At 36.5% G+C, this 16349-nt stretch overlaps 1 pseudogene across 1 annotated transcript; it reads right to left on the bottom strand.

Moving 5' to 3' along the window:
- Positions 1–8083: 8083 nt before the first annotated feature.
- On the bottom strand, positions 8084–10201 carry LOC149252831 (cytochrome P450 750A1-like; annotated as a pseudogene). Its single transcript, XR_016266093.1, has 2 exons — positions 9126–10201; positions 8084–9013 (listed from the first exon to the last, which is right to left on the bottom strand). The product of XR_016266093.1 is annotated as a cytochrome P450 750A1-like (transcript).
- Between the last annotated feature and the right edge of the window lie 6148 nt (positions 10202–16349).

Genomic DNA, 16349 nt, shown 5'->3' with positions numbered 1-16349 from the left:
AGCAGCACACTGTGGTCAAGAAGGAAAGACAGTTAGAGTGCAGAAGGCCTCTTAGAGTAGTGGCACAGACAAATTTGCGGAGGTTAGGCTCAGAGTTTACCATAGGGAGAAACCCTCTGTGCGAGAACAGGAGCTGAAACCCTCCATCGAAACAACACAACAGTAAAGACCCTTCCCAAGCCTGACCAAGCATAATACCACTAGCAGCAACCTCCACTGTCCGATGCAATGCAGCAAGGAGAGCCCTCGATGGGCTACAGACCACGCAGCAGCTAGGAGATAGTTGTCCTCCATGGAGAAGCCTCGAGAGATGACCATCCCTTCATCCTGGCAAGTTGCCTTCTTACATTAAAAGTCCACCATAAAGTTTGTACCATCTCGCAACAAATCAACCCTGAAATTATTAATGATAATACTTCGTATGTAATATGAGGGTTTATGTATGGTTAGGATAGTCGACTATGCAGTTGAAAATCTATTAATAAAAATGGAAACCTTGAAATCATGAGTCCCATTTACTAATTTTTCAATGGTTGTTAAACATTCCACCATTGTCATGTCATACCATTTATATGGTAATGACAATTAATTATGTGCTCATTATAGTTAATCAATATTACTTATGATAAGTCAATTACAATTAGCAGATATAGCTTATGCTAAGAATTATAATCATTTTCAATTTTTTTTTTACATGGAGCCATTACAATAAAATTCTAAAGATGTAGTTGTATCATCTAAAAGCTTAGATAGATAAGCATAGAACACGAAGCAACCACCCATTATAGATCTCTAACCATGTATAGTGCAAATATGTGATTCCTAGGTGTACAACTTCATGATATTCTATTGAGCATTAACAAACGTCTTCAAAAAACGGAGTCAGTAGGTAGTAATGGAAATGGCATGGAAGAGGAGATAGCGCACTAATTTTAAAAAATATTTATGGAAATGCTTACCACCTTTGTTTGATTTTTCCAAACTATTTTTTTTAGCAGTCAATTGTAATGAAACGACCAAGCGATGGACATTTGGATTAAATGTGGAATTTAAATTATTTTATTTTAGAATGAATTTGTAATTAAAATTTTTGATTTATTATTAGTTTTTGCATTTTAATAATAGGTAATAATAAGTTGTATGTTTGTTATTATTACTTTAATATTGACTAATTTAAATTATAATGTTTGATAAATAAATATATTTTTTTAATATTATTGATTTCTTTTTTCTAAATATTTGATTGACGACAATTTTGAAGGTCTTTTTGAAATTTTTGAGCTATGTGATAACTTCTTATTTCTTGCCATAATTTATGGATGTAGTTGCAATATTTATGCCATGATTTTTAAATATTTATAAAATGATTTTAATTGTTAATATTCATAAGGAAACCACCTAAAATTAAAATCAATGAAAATATTTCATACTAGTGTAGATACCCTATTTACATTCAGTTCTTACAAACTTTAATTTAAGGAAGAATTTTCATAAAAAAGAATACGATCAAGATGGAAATAAATATACATAACTAGATGTTTTCTTCAATGCTTAACATGTAAGTGTAAAAATGCAAAATGTAAATATGCAAACTTAGTAGTTACTATGATGAAAAATAACTTTTTATAATTCATTCTCTAATAAGTTTAAAGAAAATAACTAATTTATAAGGCTTAAATTTTGTAGAATTTTATAATTATGTGATAGTCTTTTTAGACATCCAATATATTGAGAGAATAATTTTGTTTTTATCTAGGATAAATCAAATGATTAAATATTGTTTGTGAAACCATCATATTATTAATAAATAAGGAATCCAAAAAATAAAAAAATTGATAAAAATAATAAATGAAATTTAGAAAATGGTTAGTTAATATAACTGTTTGTATGGTTTGACTATGTTTGTTGATATTTTTTCACAATCACAAGGATTTCTTCCACCTGACATGCTTTTCTTCCATGTGACATGTTATGTTTGTTGATATTCTTCAACAACCACGCAGATCTCTTCCCTTCCCTGTAATACACACGAGCATAAATCCATCTTAAGTATGGATCTAACATGAGCTGAGAGAGATCAAATTTCTTCATGTGCAAACTTCTTTAGAGTGGAAAATAAAATGTGTTATTTTTCATTGTTTAAATTGTATTTTTGAATGTTAAGTAGAGTATATATAGGACCAAATAAATGTTTTAACCATAAAAACTTATTTTTTTCATGATATATACATATTTTTTTTAAACCAACATTGGTCCATTTGAAGTACAGATCTAACACGAGCAGATAACGATCAAATTTCTTCAAGTGCAAACTGTTTTAGAGTGTAAAATACAGTTGACATTAAAATATTTTACATAATATGTACATACAGACATTTTATGAAGAAAATTAAAGTGATATTTTATTAGTAACATATTTTTAATTATATCTCAATATTAATTAGTCTTAAAATATTCTATCAATAACCAAATTATAAGATTTAAACATCATACTCACATATTTTTTTTACTTCTAATTACTTTACAACATATTTGTTTATTTATTTACTATAACCGACATTATTTTTCTATTTAGAACCTAATTTTTAACTTATTTTTTTATATTTTGTGTGTGTGTGTATGATGTTATCTATCTATATCGTAAGCTTGAATTGATATGAGTCACTGCAACATTCTCATATCAGTTAACAAATATTATATATCTTAACTTTTATTAGTTTTCAGTCGATCAAAAAATTTCCATACTAAAAGCATAAGCCTTTATAAAAGAGGAATTGGCGACCATCTAAGCTTTTGTATGGCTATCTTTCAATACTAACATTTCATACTAATAAATATTTATTTGTTTGTTTCCAAATTTGTCTTATTTTAGTTGCATCGCCATGCCTTTGCATGCAAAATGCATTATGGATATGCGTATCCAATCATTCAATCATTCTGTACTCACAAATAAGTTTATCGAGTGAGACACGCATTATATGCTCTATGGATACAAACATTTATAGAATAAAGTTTTCTGGGATTGAGAACCAAAAATTGTTTATATTTGCATTGAGTATTTTGATCTTATCTTTTATAACACCATTTCTCCTTACCTGTACTATGTCATTTTTTAAAATATATATATTTATGTATATAGATTTTCCTATACATGTGTTAATAGTTGAGATTCATTTATAGGTTTCCTTATTCTGAGAAAGATAACCTTTGTTTAAGTTGAGTAAATAATTTTTATTTGTATTTATTTATAGTTTTATGATTAAAATTGTTGTTTTTTTCATTTACTATTTATAGAATAGATAATTTTTTTCCGGGAATCTTTTAACTAACTCAAATTCAAACAAAAACCATATAAAAATGACGTTCTTGTTTTTTCTTTTTCCATTTATTTTGTATAGAAAAAACGTTCATTCTCATCATTATTTATTTAGCTACACAAGTGTTTTAATAGTAACAATGATATTACCTTAGAGGAAAATATCAATATCATATGAAATGATTATATATGAAATGATATATTTTAATGACAAGTGATTTTGTGATTTCATAATAATATAATACGATCCCCTAAATTAATAATACAAAATTTATATGAGGAGATTTTTCTGGAGAGGGCGCGGGACTGGTAAGAGCTAGGGTTTCAAGAATATTCAGGAGTTGAACGCCATGGAGGGGCACAAAGGAGGGAGCTCCACTCCGTCCTATAGCCAAACAGTAGCTAGTCAAGGTAAGAAACCATTCGAGATGGCTAGATGTCTTTGAGGAGAAGGGAAGAGGAACATTGACGAGGCACGGGATTTAACCAATTCAAGGGAGGACAACAGATTAAAAGAAAATGAGAAAGACGACAAGAAAAAGGAAGCAGAAAACAAAATGCAAAAGGGTCCATGTAAGCCTAAGGCTAAGGTCACACGCGGAGTAGTTTTAAATAATCCTACACTATAGGCTTACATGGATCACATAAGGACATATGCTATCATTTGTATATTCATGGGATTATGGCCCACTGAGAAGGCGTTGTAGGCATGGATTAAATACCACTGGAAACCTAAAGGAGACATAGACCTACATCTTGGATCAAAAGGATTCTTCACGATAGTCTTCACAAATATAGAGGACAAAGACAGGGTATTTGAAGGGGGGCCCTATTTCTATGTAGCTGCTAGCCTTTATATGCAGCCTTGGATGATGAATTTTATACCGGAATGCGAGACTTTCACTTTGGTCCTGGTTTGGTTAAGACTCTATTCCCCACCTCTAGATTACTCGCAAAATGAATCTTTATCTACAATAGGAAATAAATTATGGCGTTTTGTCAAATCATCTGAGGCAACCGAAAAGGGTTAAATACACTTCCTTCGCCTGAATATGTGTGTAGATGGATCTCTCCGGAGCTCTACCGGATGATGTCATCCTGGAAGATTTCAATGAAGAATGGGTGCAAACAGTGGATTATGAACATATTCCTTTCAGATGTCGAAGGTGCCATGAACATGGGCACCTATTTAGAGATTGTCCTCTTCGTAAAATAGAGACCAAAAGTAAAGCTACTACAGCGAAAGACACTAAAAGCTTTCACAAAATGGGATATAGAGGAAAGGGGGTTAAAAGGGGGCCAAAGAAAAATAAAATAGAGGGGCAACAGGCCAGTCCAAACAAGTTCCAAGTATTAGAGGAAGAGGAAGAGACAAAAAAGGTAGATCAGGAAATGGAGGGAAGCCCAAGGGATAAATATAAGGAAGAAAATAGTGTGAAAACACAGGATACTTATAAACAGAAAGGGACTCTGCTGAACACCGAGGAACTAGAAATGGACCATGAAAAGACCCTGGGTGAGATGGAAATGGAGGATCATGAACTGCAGGATATTCTTGATAGAGAACACCTAGATTTGGAAGGATTCTTGAAAGAAGGGACCATGGGAGGGGTGGAAACATAACCTCAAGAAGAGTTTAACAGAGTGCAGCAGTTGTTCCTATGGAGAACTTAGATTAATGCACTAGAAGGACAAAGACATACCAAAAGGCAAGGAAACGAGGGAGTGAAAATTATGAAAACCACACCAAGACTAGCTCCCAGGAATCCAGGAAAGAAAAGAGGCATAAAAAAACTAAATGATTTGTTGATGGAATGTGGAAAACTAATGATAGATTTAGGTAAGATGAAAGATCTAACTAGCTAATCGTTTAGAAATCTTTCATAATGAAGTTAACATCTTGGACTATCCTAGGTCTAGGAAGTAAAAGGAAACAAAGGATACTCAACAATAGAATGAAACAAGAAGCTCCAGACATGATCTTTATCCAGGAAGCTTAATAAATATGAGTTTCTAGAGGTCAAAGCAGACAAAACAACAGGAGGTATCCTTACTCTTTGGAACCGCCAAAAGATTGGCATAATAGATGCTGAGGCATCAAGGAATTATTTATCAGTGGTTATTCAGCCTGTGTGAGACAGGAAGATGTATTTAATTACAAATGTTTATGGCCCTCAAAGACTTGATAATAAACTCAGGCTTCTAGATTCTCTTTTGGAACTAAGAAATAGACACACAGGAATACCATGGATAATGGGCAGGCACTTTAACATCAAATCCCTTATGGAGAAAAAAGGTGGGACCAAAACTTTAAGCAAAGACTCTATAGAATTTTAAAACTTTCTAAATAACATGAAGCTAGTTGACACAGATACAAGTAATGGCCTCTTTACATGGAACAATAAGAGAGGAGGAGAGTCTCAAGAAGTCTCAAAGTTGGACAGGTTCCTTATCTCGGAGGACCTCATGCTCACAGGCATGGATATGACAATGATAATTCTCCCCTTTGGTGGCTCGAACCATTGGCTTGTCCAACTTGAGGTTCAGGGCATTGGCAACCCCAAGAATATACCCTTTAGATTTGAGAATATCTGGCTCACCCACCCAAATTTTCTCAGCAACATTGCAAAATGGTGGACAGAGGATCTGCAGATTTATGGTATGAGAATGTTGCTACTACACAAACGACTGAAACATATCAAGCTCAGACTCAAAGATTAGAACAAGAATGAGTTTGGCAATAGTTTTGAAGGGAAAAAAGTTGTCGAAGGTAAAATGCAGGAACTCAATCAAGCCCTTATAATGGATGGCTTTGATAGGGAAAGGAACGATCAAGCCACTAAGCTTCATCAGGATTGGGAGAACTTATGTAAGCAAGAGGAGATATTTTGGAGACAAAAATCAAGAGTTTAATGGCTAAAAGAAGGGGAGAGAAACACAAGGTTTTTCCACAGATCTACAATGGAGAACAGGTTGCATAATAGGATCTCAACAATTAAGGACACCGAAGGTCAATTACTCAATACCCATGAAGACATAGAAGCTGTGTTGGTTCAACACTTTTGAAGTATCGCAGAGGAGACCATCATAGATAGAGCTCATTTTATCAGGGACTTCACTAAGCACATTCCTAAGCTAGTAACAAGAGAAGATAATTACAATCTCAATAGGCCGGTGAATGAAGAGGACGTTAGCGATGTTATCAAAGAAATGCAGAATGGAAAAGAGCCTGGCCTTGATGGTTTCAATGTCGATTTCTTTAAAGCTTGCTAGAACATTGTGAAGCAAGATATTCTGAATGTCATGGAGGACTCTAGGATGAGTAGAATGATTATGAAGGTGCTCAATACTTCCTTCATCTCTCTGATCCCCAAACAGGACAATGCTCTGACTCCAGACAGATTCAGGCTCATAGCTTTGTGCAATGTGGTGTACAAGATAATATCCAAAGTAATTGCCATTAGACTCAAACCCATTCTTCCCACTCTAGTTTGTGTGGAGCAAAGAGGTTATGTGGAGGGAAGACAAATCCTCAATAACATCATCCAAGTGCATGAGGTGGTTCATTCATTTTTAAGTAATAGGAAGGTGGGAATGATTATGTAATTGGACCTTATGAAAAGTTGAATTGGACCTACATTAGGAAGGTCCTTCTAGCCTTTGGATTTGACCACAACTGGGTAAGGTGGGTTATCGCCCTGGTGACTTCATCTAGCTTTTCAATTCTGGTTAATGGTTCTCCATCTAAGACTTTTAAACCTTCAAGTGGCCTCAGGCAGGGAGATCCTCGGGTCTCAGACTCTCCGAGACTGGACAGGCTTTGACCCATCAACAATCTGTAGATGACACCATGCTTCAAGGCATTCCCATGGTAAAAGAGCTGCTAGTTTATAAACGAATCCTGAGTGAATTTTCCATGGCAATGGGTACAGAGGTAAGCCTCTCCAAGTCCAAGATTTTCTTCTTTAATACTAATAATGCTATTCAGCGGAATATCTCTAGAATTCTAGGCTTTCAAAGAGATGTGCTACCTTCCAAATTCTTGTGAGTTCCACTAACTGACAAACCTCTGCACAAGAGTATTTGGGAGCCAGTGATTAACAAGATGCAAGACAAGACCCGGAAATGGACAATTAGATCTTTGAACCTGGCAGGCCGACTGGTGCTTACAAAAGTTGTCCTTCAATCAATCCCCATCTTCATGCTTTCAGCCCTTCCAGCTCCAAAAGGAGTCTTGCATCAATTTAGAATCACTCAAAGAGACTTTCTTTGGGGTAAAGGGGAGGAGAAAAAGAAATGGGCCTTGGTTGCCTGGGATACTATTTTCAGACCTAAAAACCATGGAGGTCTTGGTCTGGATGATCCAGAAGTGGTAAACAAAGTTTTGGGGGAAAAATTATGGTGGATATGGGTAAAAGGTCCAGAGGCTCAGTGGGCTCGTATTTGGAAAGAAAAATACACTAGCAATTAACAAAATAGTGACCTCATAAGGATGTCTAGCAACATAAAAAGCTCCTACATCTGGAATAAAGCGTGGGAGAACAAAAACATAGTTCAAAAGTCTTACAAAATTAAAAATAATATTTATAATAATTGTACAAAATCAGAAAAACAAGTTTTTACAAAATTAAGAATAATATTTATAATAATCTTATAAAATTAGAAACAATATTATATTTATGATAATCGTACAAAATTAAAAAACAAGTTTTAAAGAAATTGCCATACTGCAAAACTAAACTATGGCTCATAAAAAGAAATTGCCAAGTTGGAATTGAACAAAAGATGCAGATCTCTCGTGAGAAAGTGGCTTTCTCAGAAGACTACACCACAACACTTACTTGTATCCACGACGAAACTATTACATATATAAAAGTATATTATGATTGAGCAGATTCATAGAATATAAGAACTGCGACCAACCAAGTCTATCTTTTAACAACACATAACAGTTTTAACGACAGAAAACTGATTTGGGAATATTCTAGAGATTTCTCCATTATTGAAACAGAAAAACCATGACCAACTAAGAAAAACGATGAAAAGGCATCGTGGCTTGTATCCTCCCAGGTATTACATTGGAAAGCTGCTGCTTATCTTTGGAAAAGCAGAGAGAGGCACTTTCCTTGGAATGGTCAATCCACATGCTTCCCTCATATCCAAGTGGGACGGATCACCGTCCACTCTCCAATCAAAAGTATGTAACAACTGAGCCAATGCAAGCTGAACCGTAGGAATAGCCATGGATGCTCCTGGGCATCCTCTCCTTCCTGCACCGAACGGTATCATATTGAAATTTGATGGATCTGTTACATTGACATGTTCGTCTTCCATGAATCTCTCTGGCTTGAATTCAGAAGCATCTGCGCCCCACACCTTAGGATCCCTTCCTATAGCCCACACATTCACCATCAACATTGTTTTCTTAGGGATAAAGTATCCTCCTACTGTCACAGTCTCGGCAGATTCATGAGGAATGGCTAAGGGCGCCGCTGGGTATAGTCGCAGAGTCTCCTTCACCACACAGTGGAGGTATTTCATGTTTGCTAGATCGGACTCCGTTACTTTCCAGTGTTGGCCAACGACCGATTCGATTTCCTCTTTTAATTTTTTCATTGCAGGGGGATGTCTGAGCAGCTCGCTCATTGCCCATTCTAACGAAATTAATATTCTGTCCAAGCCAGCGCCGAACAAGTCCTGCACAAATACAAATCCAATTAGTGCAAAAGAAATGATGAATGACAGAAGTTTAAGAATGAGGGTCGAGGCATAGAAGCACAACAGCCTAAGAATGAGGGTCGAGGCATACAAGCACAACAGCCTTGATGGTTTCCCGTGTAATTTTGGTGTCGGCCTTAGCCATGTGGAGCAGCACATCCACGAAGTCTTGAACATGAGGCTCTGCGTCTACGGCCTCTTCCTGGAGACGATTCACATTAACATGGTCGTCTATTATTTTCTCCGCAAATTCATCGAATGTTTTATGAATTTTCTTCATGCGGCGCTTGATACCTTACAAATCGAGCCAATCCAAATACGGAATGAAGTCCCCAATGTTGAACTCTCCCACTGTAGCTGTCAACTCTGTCATCAGGCCTTTAAACCCTTGGAAATCGCCACCCAAATCATTGTCAGAAAATTTCCTCCCCGCCAGTATTCGCCAAACAATATTGGAGGTGAGAGTGGAGACGGCCTTGCTCACATTCACGCCCATTTTTCCCTTCTCACTCTCCTCCCAAATTGAAGAGATCATCGCAGACACCTCTTCCTCTCGCACACTCTTGAAGGACTCGATCCTTTTGGCAGTCAGTAGTTCTAACACGCATATTTTTCTCATTTGCCTCCAGTGATCTCCATACGGAGCGAACACCACATCTTTAGAGTTGGAAAACATCAATCTCCCAGCGGTTGTTGGGGGTCGGCTGGCAAAAATCAAGTCATGAGTTTTGAGAAACTCTTTGGCCGTTTCGGAAGAAGAAACGACGACGGTAGGGACAGAGCCTAAGCGCAGAAAGAGAATGGGACCATATTTGTCAGCAAGGCCTCTGAGAGAACGGTGAGCGGGCAGTACTAATTGGTGGAGATTTCCTATGATGGGCCATGCATAGGGTCCTGGTGGCAGCGTGGCACTAGTTCTTCTCTTGCGCAAAAACCATATCATGAAGAAAGACCAGAGTAGACACAGAACAGTTGCTGCGGGAGGCCCTCCATCAGCGACTGTGAATGTTGCAGGCAAAGCTAGAGACTCACACAAATGATGAAAAGCCATCTCGCACACACCCTTGCTAAGCACTAAGCACTGAACCCTATGTTTGGAAAGGGAGAAGGTCTACAGCTATTTATAGCACTCACATAAGCTGCTGTTATCCTGAATTTAAGAGTGGTTCAATCTGAGCACTTCATCAGTTTTCTTTTCCATCGAAAAAATATATATTTATTCTCATAATATCATGGAAAGGTAAGTATTCCTGCAAGGATAATTTTATAAACAGAGGAAAGGAAAGCGCGTATGATTCATTTTGACAAAATTCCAAAAAGCGGACGTCATTTGATACTTTCCGTTAAAATTTGTTGCCCTCTTCGAAACATCCAAAAAGAGAAGACTTCCAAAAGTCAAGAGATTAATTGATATTTTTAGCACATGTAACCCTCAAAAAGTCAAGAGATTAATTGATATATTTTTAGCACATGTAACCCTCAAAAAGTCAAGAGATTAATTGATATTTTTTTAGCACATGTAACCCTCAAAAAGTCAAGAGATTAATTGATATATTTTTAGCACATGTAACCCTCAAAAAGTCAACAGATTAATTGATATTTTTTAATATTTTACTTATTATAAAGTAAGTCAAGAGATTAATTGATATTTTTAATATTTTACTTATTATAAAGTTAAGAGATTAATTGATATTCTTTAATATGTTATTTATATAATAAAAATGAAGAGAGACATGCAATTCTATTATTTATTTATGTTATAATTATTTATAAATTTAGTTACCTAAATTTTTGTTGATCTCTTTTATATATATAGATTAGAAGTGTAATATTTGAATAAAATATAAAAACTAAATATATAAAAGAAACATGAAACTTGAGTTTAAGTGATAGAGGCACATAGTATATTTAAACATGCTTTATTTTGTGAAATTTTTAAAAAACCATACAATGTAGTTTTATTGAAAAATCATATAGCTATTTTATTATATATATATATATATATATATATATATATATATAATATATATATATATAATTTAATTAAATTATATAAATATAATTTAATTAAAATAGAAATATAATAAAATATAAAAATAAACATATTTATTAGAAAAACAATATATATATATATATATATATTTTAATATTTAAATACATTATAAAAATCAATCATATGAAAAAAATTATTTTAAAATTTAAATTTTGTTGCCATTTATTTTTATTTAATATAGATAAAAAAATTTATTTATTCAGTACATCCTCAAGTCATATATATATATATATATATATATATATATATATATATATATATAAAATCATAAGAGAGTGTAATATCTAAATAAAATATCAAAATTTCATTCATAATATTTTTCTTATATTTCCAATAACATAAGAATGAATATTTATCTTATTTCCTTGTGTTAGAACTCTAATTTCATTGTAACTCTAGATCGTTTCAATGTATACATGTAATGTTGTCATTTGTCTTCTAATTTGATTAATTTAAAAATGGATAGATAAAGTTTTGAAAATAAAATTTCGTATTAAGTTTAACATATTAAAAAATTTGATGTTGAGTGGAGAGAGCTATTAGAGGTTGAGATTGCTATCAGTTGTGACTATACTTATGCATGAGATCTTGCACAATCAATGGGATTGAGTTATGCCAATGAGGATTGCGCAGTGTGGGCCAATACAGGGAAATATAGCCTGTGCTCACGTGATTTTCAGTGTGAGTGATTCTCTTGAAGCATTGTGCAGTGGAGGCAGGCAAAGCAGCAGAGGAGAGTTGAACCTGTGACTTGTTCGGATCTGAGCTAGTTTTGTCTGTAACAGGTGGAGATAGTGCTGAGTACTTGTGAAGAGTATTGTACTATGTATTGTTACATGTTCTCAATCATTAATATACATATAGTGTGGGGTTTTCAGCTGTAAGCTTTCCCCGGGTTACATACTGTGTTAATGTGTGCATGCGATTGATGTACACACGGATAAACAATTATCTCACCGGACTTGGATTCTCCAAGAGTGAGGCGGATCCTAACCTATACCAAATTGTGGTGGAGGGTAAGTTGCTTATCATTGTACTTTATGTAGATGATTTGATTCTAACGGGTGATGAGCTGTTGATAATTTCATGCAAGGATGATCTTGCTAAGGAGTTTGAGATGAAGGACTTGGTCCTCCTTCATTATTTCATGGGATTGGAAATTTGGCAGCACAGTGATGGACTATTTGTTTCTCAGGGTAAGTATGCTCAAGAGATACTGGAGAAGTTCAACATGCATGGCTACAAGCATGTTGATACTCCTCTTCCTGGAGGTTGGAGGAAGGACGATGCCACTTCAACAGAAGAAGTGGATGCCACTGTTTATCGACAGTTGGTGGGGTCGCTTCTGTATCTGGTCAATACATGACCTGATATATGCTATACTATTAAGCAGCTTTCACAAGCTATGGTTAAGCCAACCAAGCTCTTCTGGAAGACAGGAAAGCATGTATTGCGTTATTTGAGAGGCACATCGGGATATGTATTGTGGTACAGACATGAGGATGAGGTGAAGCTATGTGGTTTCATGGATGCAGATTAGGCAGGGAGCCCAACGGACAGAAAGAGGACATCAGGAGGGGTCTTCAGTATTGGGTCGACAACAGTTTCTTGGTACAACAGGAAGTAGAGATCCGTGGCACTCAGTTCAGTAGAGGCCGAGTATATGGCAGCAAGTTTGGCAGCAAGCGAGGCTATATGGATGAGGAAAATCTTGGTTGGTTTGTTTGGTTCTCACTTGGAGCCTACTGTGATTTACTGTGATAACCAGAGTTGCATTAAACTCTCAGCTAGTCATGTATTTAATGATAGATCTAAGCACATTGACATCAGGTACCATCATATCAGAGATTGTGTGCAGCGGAGAATCATGTTACTTTCATACATTCCAATGGAGGATCAAGATGCTGATATCTTGACGAAGGCACTCACCGGGAGCAAATTCGAATACCACTGAGGTAGGATAGGGGTTGGTGATAATCCATATCTTTTTGAGAGGGAGTGTGGAGAATGCAACAAGATTATGGAGCTTAGTGGAAAGGAGTCGCCTTCACTAATTGGGCCCGCAGGCAAATTATGGCGCAAAGTCTATTTTTAGACTATGTCTATTTTTAGACATATGGATCATGGTCTATGGGTTGCAGGATGCTGTTTATGGATGATTGGTCATGTTGGGAAAAATAGATGGACTTCTATTTCTGGTTCACAACGGAGTGATCAAAGTCTATTTATAGACTGCTAGGCTAAAAATAGAAAAGTCAAATATTACTGTCTCATAATAATATTTAGACTATAAACTTTATCTTATCCTCTTGGAGCACTTCAGTTTGAGCTACAGATGTGGCACATGCAGCTTTCAGAAGGAAATACGCTTTCTTTGTGGGTCAGTTGAGCTATTGCATGGAGGACTTCAGTTAGAACTCAAGCAGTTGAGTTTGGTGGAGTTGAATGTGGAGTTGATGGAGTTGTGTTCAGTTTGACTTGGTTAAACTAGTTGTATTTAGTCTAACTACAAATAGACTAATGATGAGTTGTTTCACTAATTATTAACTCATAAAGAAACTAAAGAATACATTCTTTAACTCAGTTGCATGTCAGTGCATGTACAGTTCAGTGGAGACAGGTGTTAGAGGTTGCGATTGCTATTAGTTGTGACTATATTTGTGCATGAGATCTTGCACAATCAATGGGATTGAGTTATGCCAATGAGGATTGTGCAGTGTGGGCCGATACTGGGAAATATAGCATGTGCTCATGTGATTTTCGGTGTGAGTGATTCTCTTGAAGCATTGTGCAGTGGAGGTAGGCAAAGCAGAGAAGGAGATTTGAACCTGTGACTTGTTCGGATCTGAGCTAGTTTTGTGTGTAACAGGTGGAGATAATGTTGAGTACTTGTGAGGAGTATTGTACTATGTAATGCTACATGTTCTCAATCATTATATACAGAGAGTGTGGGTTTTCATCTATAAGCTTTCCCCAAGTTACATATTGTTTTAACGTGTGCATGCGATTGATGTTTCATTGTTTTTAATGCTGCTAAATTGATGATCAATGTAGAGGAGGTTATGTATTATGCATGTATTCCACAATAGTGTATAATCGGGATAATATCTGTGAATAATTGTCATATTATTCAAAATTTCTACACACGTGAAAATCATCGATTTCTACCATGAAGCGAAACAAGCATGGAATATAATCCTCATCTAGACTTGCATGCTTAATCTCAACCGTCAAATCTCCTCACTCGATCCAACGGCAGAGGAAGATGTCACAATACCTAGAAGCACATTGATTAACCACCTGGCCCCACCAACATGCTCATTTATTCCTGACCGTAGATCTGTCTTACCTGATCCGATGGCTGAGGATCATATTGCACGAGTCTAGATCACCGATAATTAGTGTGCAATGAGGGCGGTATTTTTTCCCATCCCTTGGCCATGTGTTTCTTGGTGAGTGGAATCATTCCCATTTCAGAAAAATAGCTTCCCGATTCAAGGGCCTACGATATACCATATACCGCCCTGAGAACAGTATTGCTTCCATAGAAAGAAAACCAGGGGTATTAAAGCAGCCGAGAAAGCCAGGATTCCGGCCCCTCGCACCATCCCCTCTACACCAGTGCATGAACCAACGTAAGATGATTATCCATTCATCTGGCCGACCATCTGAGCAACAGAGCTTGCTGAGCAACTGCCACCTGAAACATTTGTGTTTGTACTTACCAGGGTTGCGGAGGCCGATAGTGGCCTGCATCCCACAAAAGACCACACTGCGGAAAAAACAACATTTCATAATGAAACCAAATCATCTAGACCCCACTTCCGTGGCTCTGTTTCGAAACACCATCTTGTCCTCATCCTCCTGGTCATGACAATGTGCCTTTAGTCTATTCTGAGGCATCTCTTGCCAACTCAGCGTGACCCTGCTTTTGGTATAGAGCACCCCTTGATTGGCCAAAATATCTGCCAATTTATTGGCCATTCTTTGCACATGGTTAAAACTTATTGTACAAAGGCACAGGAGGTGAAGTTGAATCGGTTGAAAGACCTGAAGCAGCCTCCATTGTTTTGAGACTTTTTCCGGCTCCGTGCCATAGCTTATTCTCTTGACCGAGTTAATGACTAACTCAGAATCAGCTTTGACAATCACATTTTGGTGATTATCCTCCTCTAGGAATTCTAAACATTGCTCCAGAGCTATTAATTCCGGCATATTGTTAGTGGCTCTTCCTAAATGGTAATGGAAGATGAAAAGAATACTTCCGTTTTCATCCCTAAACGCCCCTCCAAAGCCATCAGTACTTGGGTTGCCTTTTGAAGTCCCCTCAATGTTGTATTTCAAAAAACCCTGAGGTGGAGGATGCCAGTAATCCTGCTCAGTATCCATTTTCATTACCTTCCTCTCCAGGCCCTGAGGAATAAGCCCCTACATGCCCAACTAAAGAAGTATCTGCATTTCATCTTCTGAAGGTGGATTCTTAGGGGGAGTTCGCACAATAGTACCAACCATCTCCTTAAGCTACCTTAAGATCTGCTCAAAAAGGCATTGGGAGGGCTCTTTTCATTTTTTGAAGATTTTGTTATTCCTTTCTTTCCAGACATTCCATATTATGAAGCCTGGCATAAGAGCCCAAGCTGAGCCAAGAAATTCATAATCAGAAAAGTTTCATCTGTAGTTGTTTAGGGTATTCATGATACTCCCTTTGTCCCTGTCGATCTATTGGAAAATGGTGGCAAAATTATCCCACAACCTGTAGGTGAAAATGCAATTATTGAGAAGGTGCTCCATTGTTTCCTCTTGGGCTTCACACAGTTGGCATCTGGAAGGCCCCAGAACACCCCTCTTCTGAATGTTATTCCAAGTCAGAATTTTCTTATGATGATCCAGCCACATGAAGAGTTTAATCTTCATCTAACCTTCATGCCTCCATAGTTCTTCCAAATCCTATCCGGTACATGGGAATCCAACTCAAGGAGTATGTGTTTTGCCTCCTTAAGGTTAAAGGTACGTTCATTGTTGTTGCCCCATCTAAGCTCGTCATGCCCCCCTATCACTAAAATCTTCCTTTGTTCCAACATTTTCATAAGTGCCTATGCGTTTTCTTTCAAGGGGCTATCATCCCTGTAATCATAATTCCTCCAGGTTCTCCATTTTCCTGCACTGTTGGGTTGATCCCAAAAATCTTTTACCTTTGATAACCCTTCGGTGTCTGTCTCTTTCTTGAGGTCCAAAAATTCCTCTCTTAACAGTGTAGGTTCT

The sequence above is a fragment of the Pinus tabuliformis genome, chromosome 7 (assembly GCF_031772625.1).
Source record: "Pinus tabuliformis cultivar Carrire ecotype Pingquan chromosome 7, CPIR1, whole genome shotgun sequence".
NCBI lineage: Eukaryota > Viridiplantae > Streptophyta > Pinopsida > Pinales > Pinaceae > Pinus > Pinus tabuliformis.
Note: the sequence above shows the minus strand (reverse complement) of the source record. Positions and strands in the feature narration are given on the sequence as shown.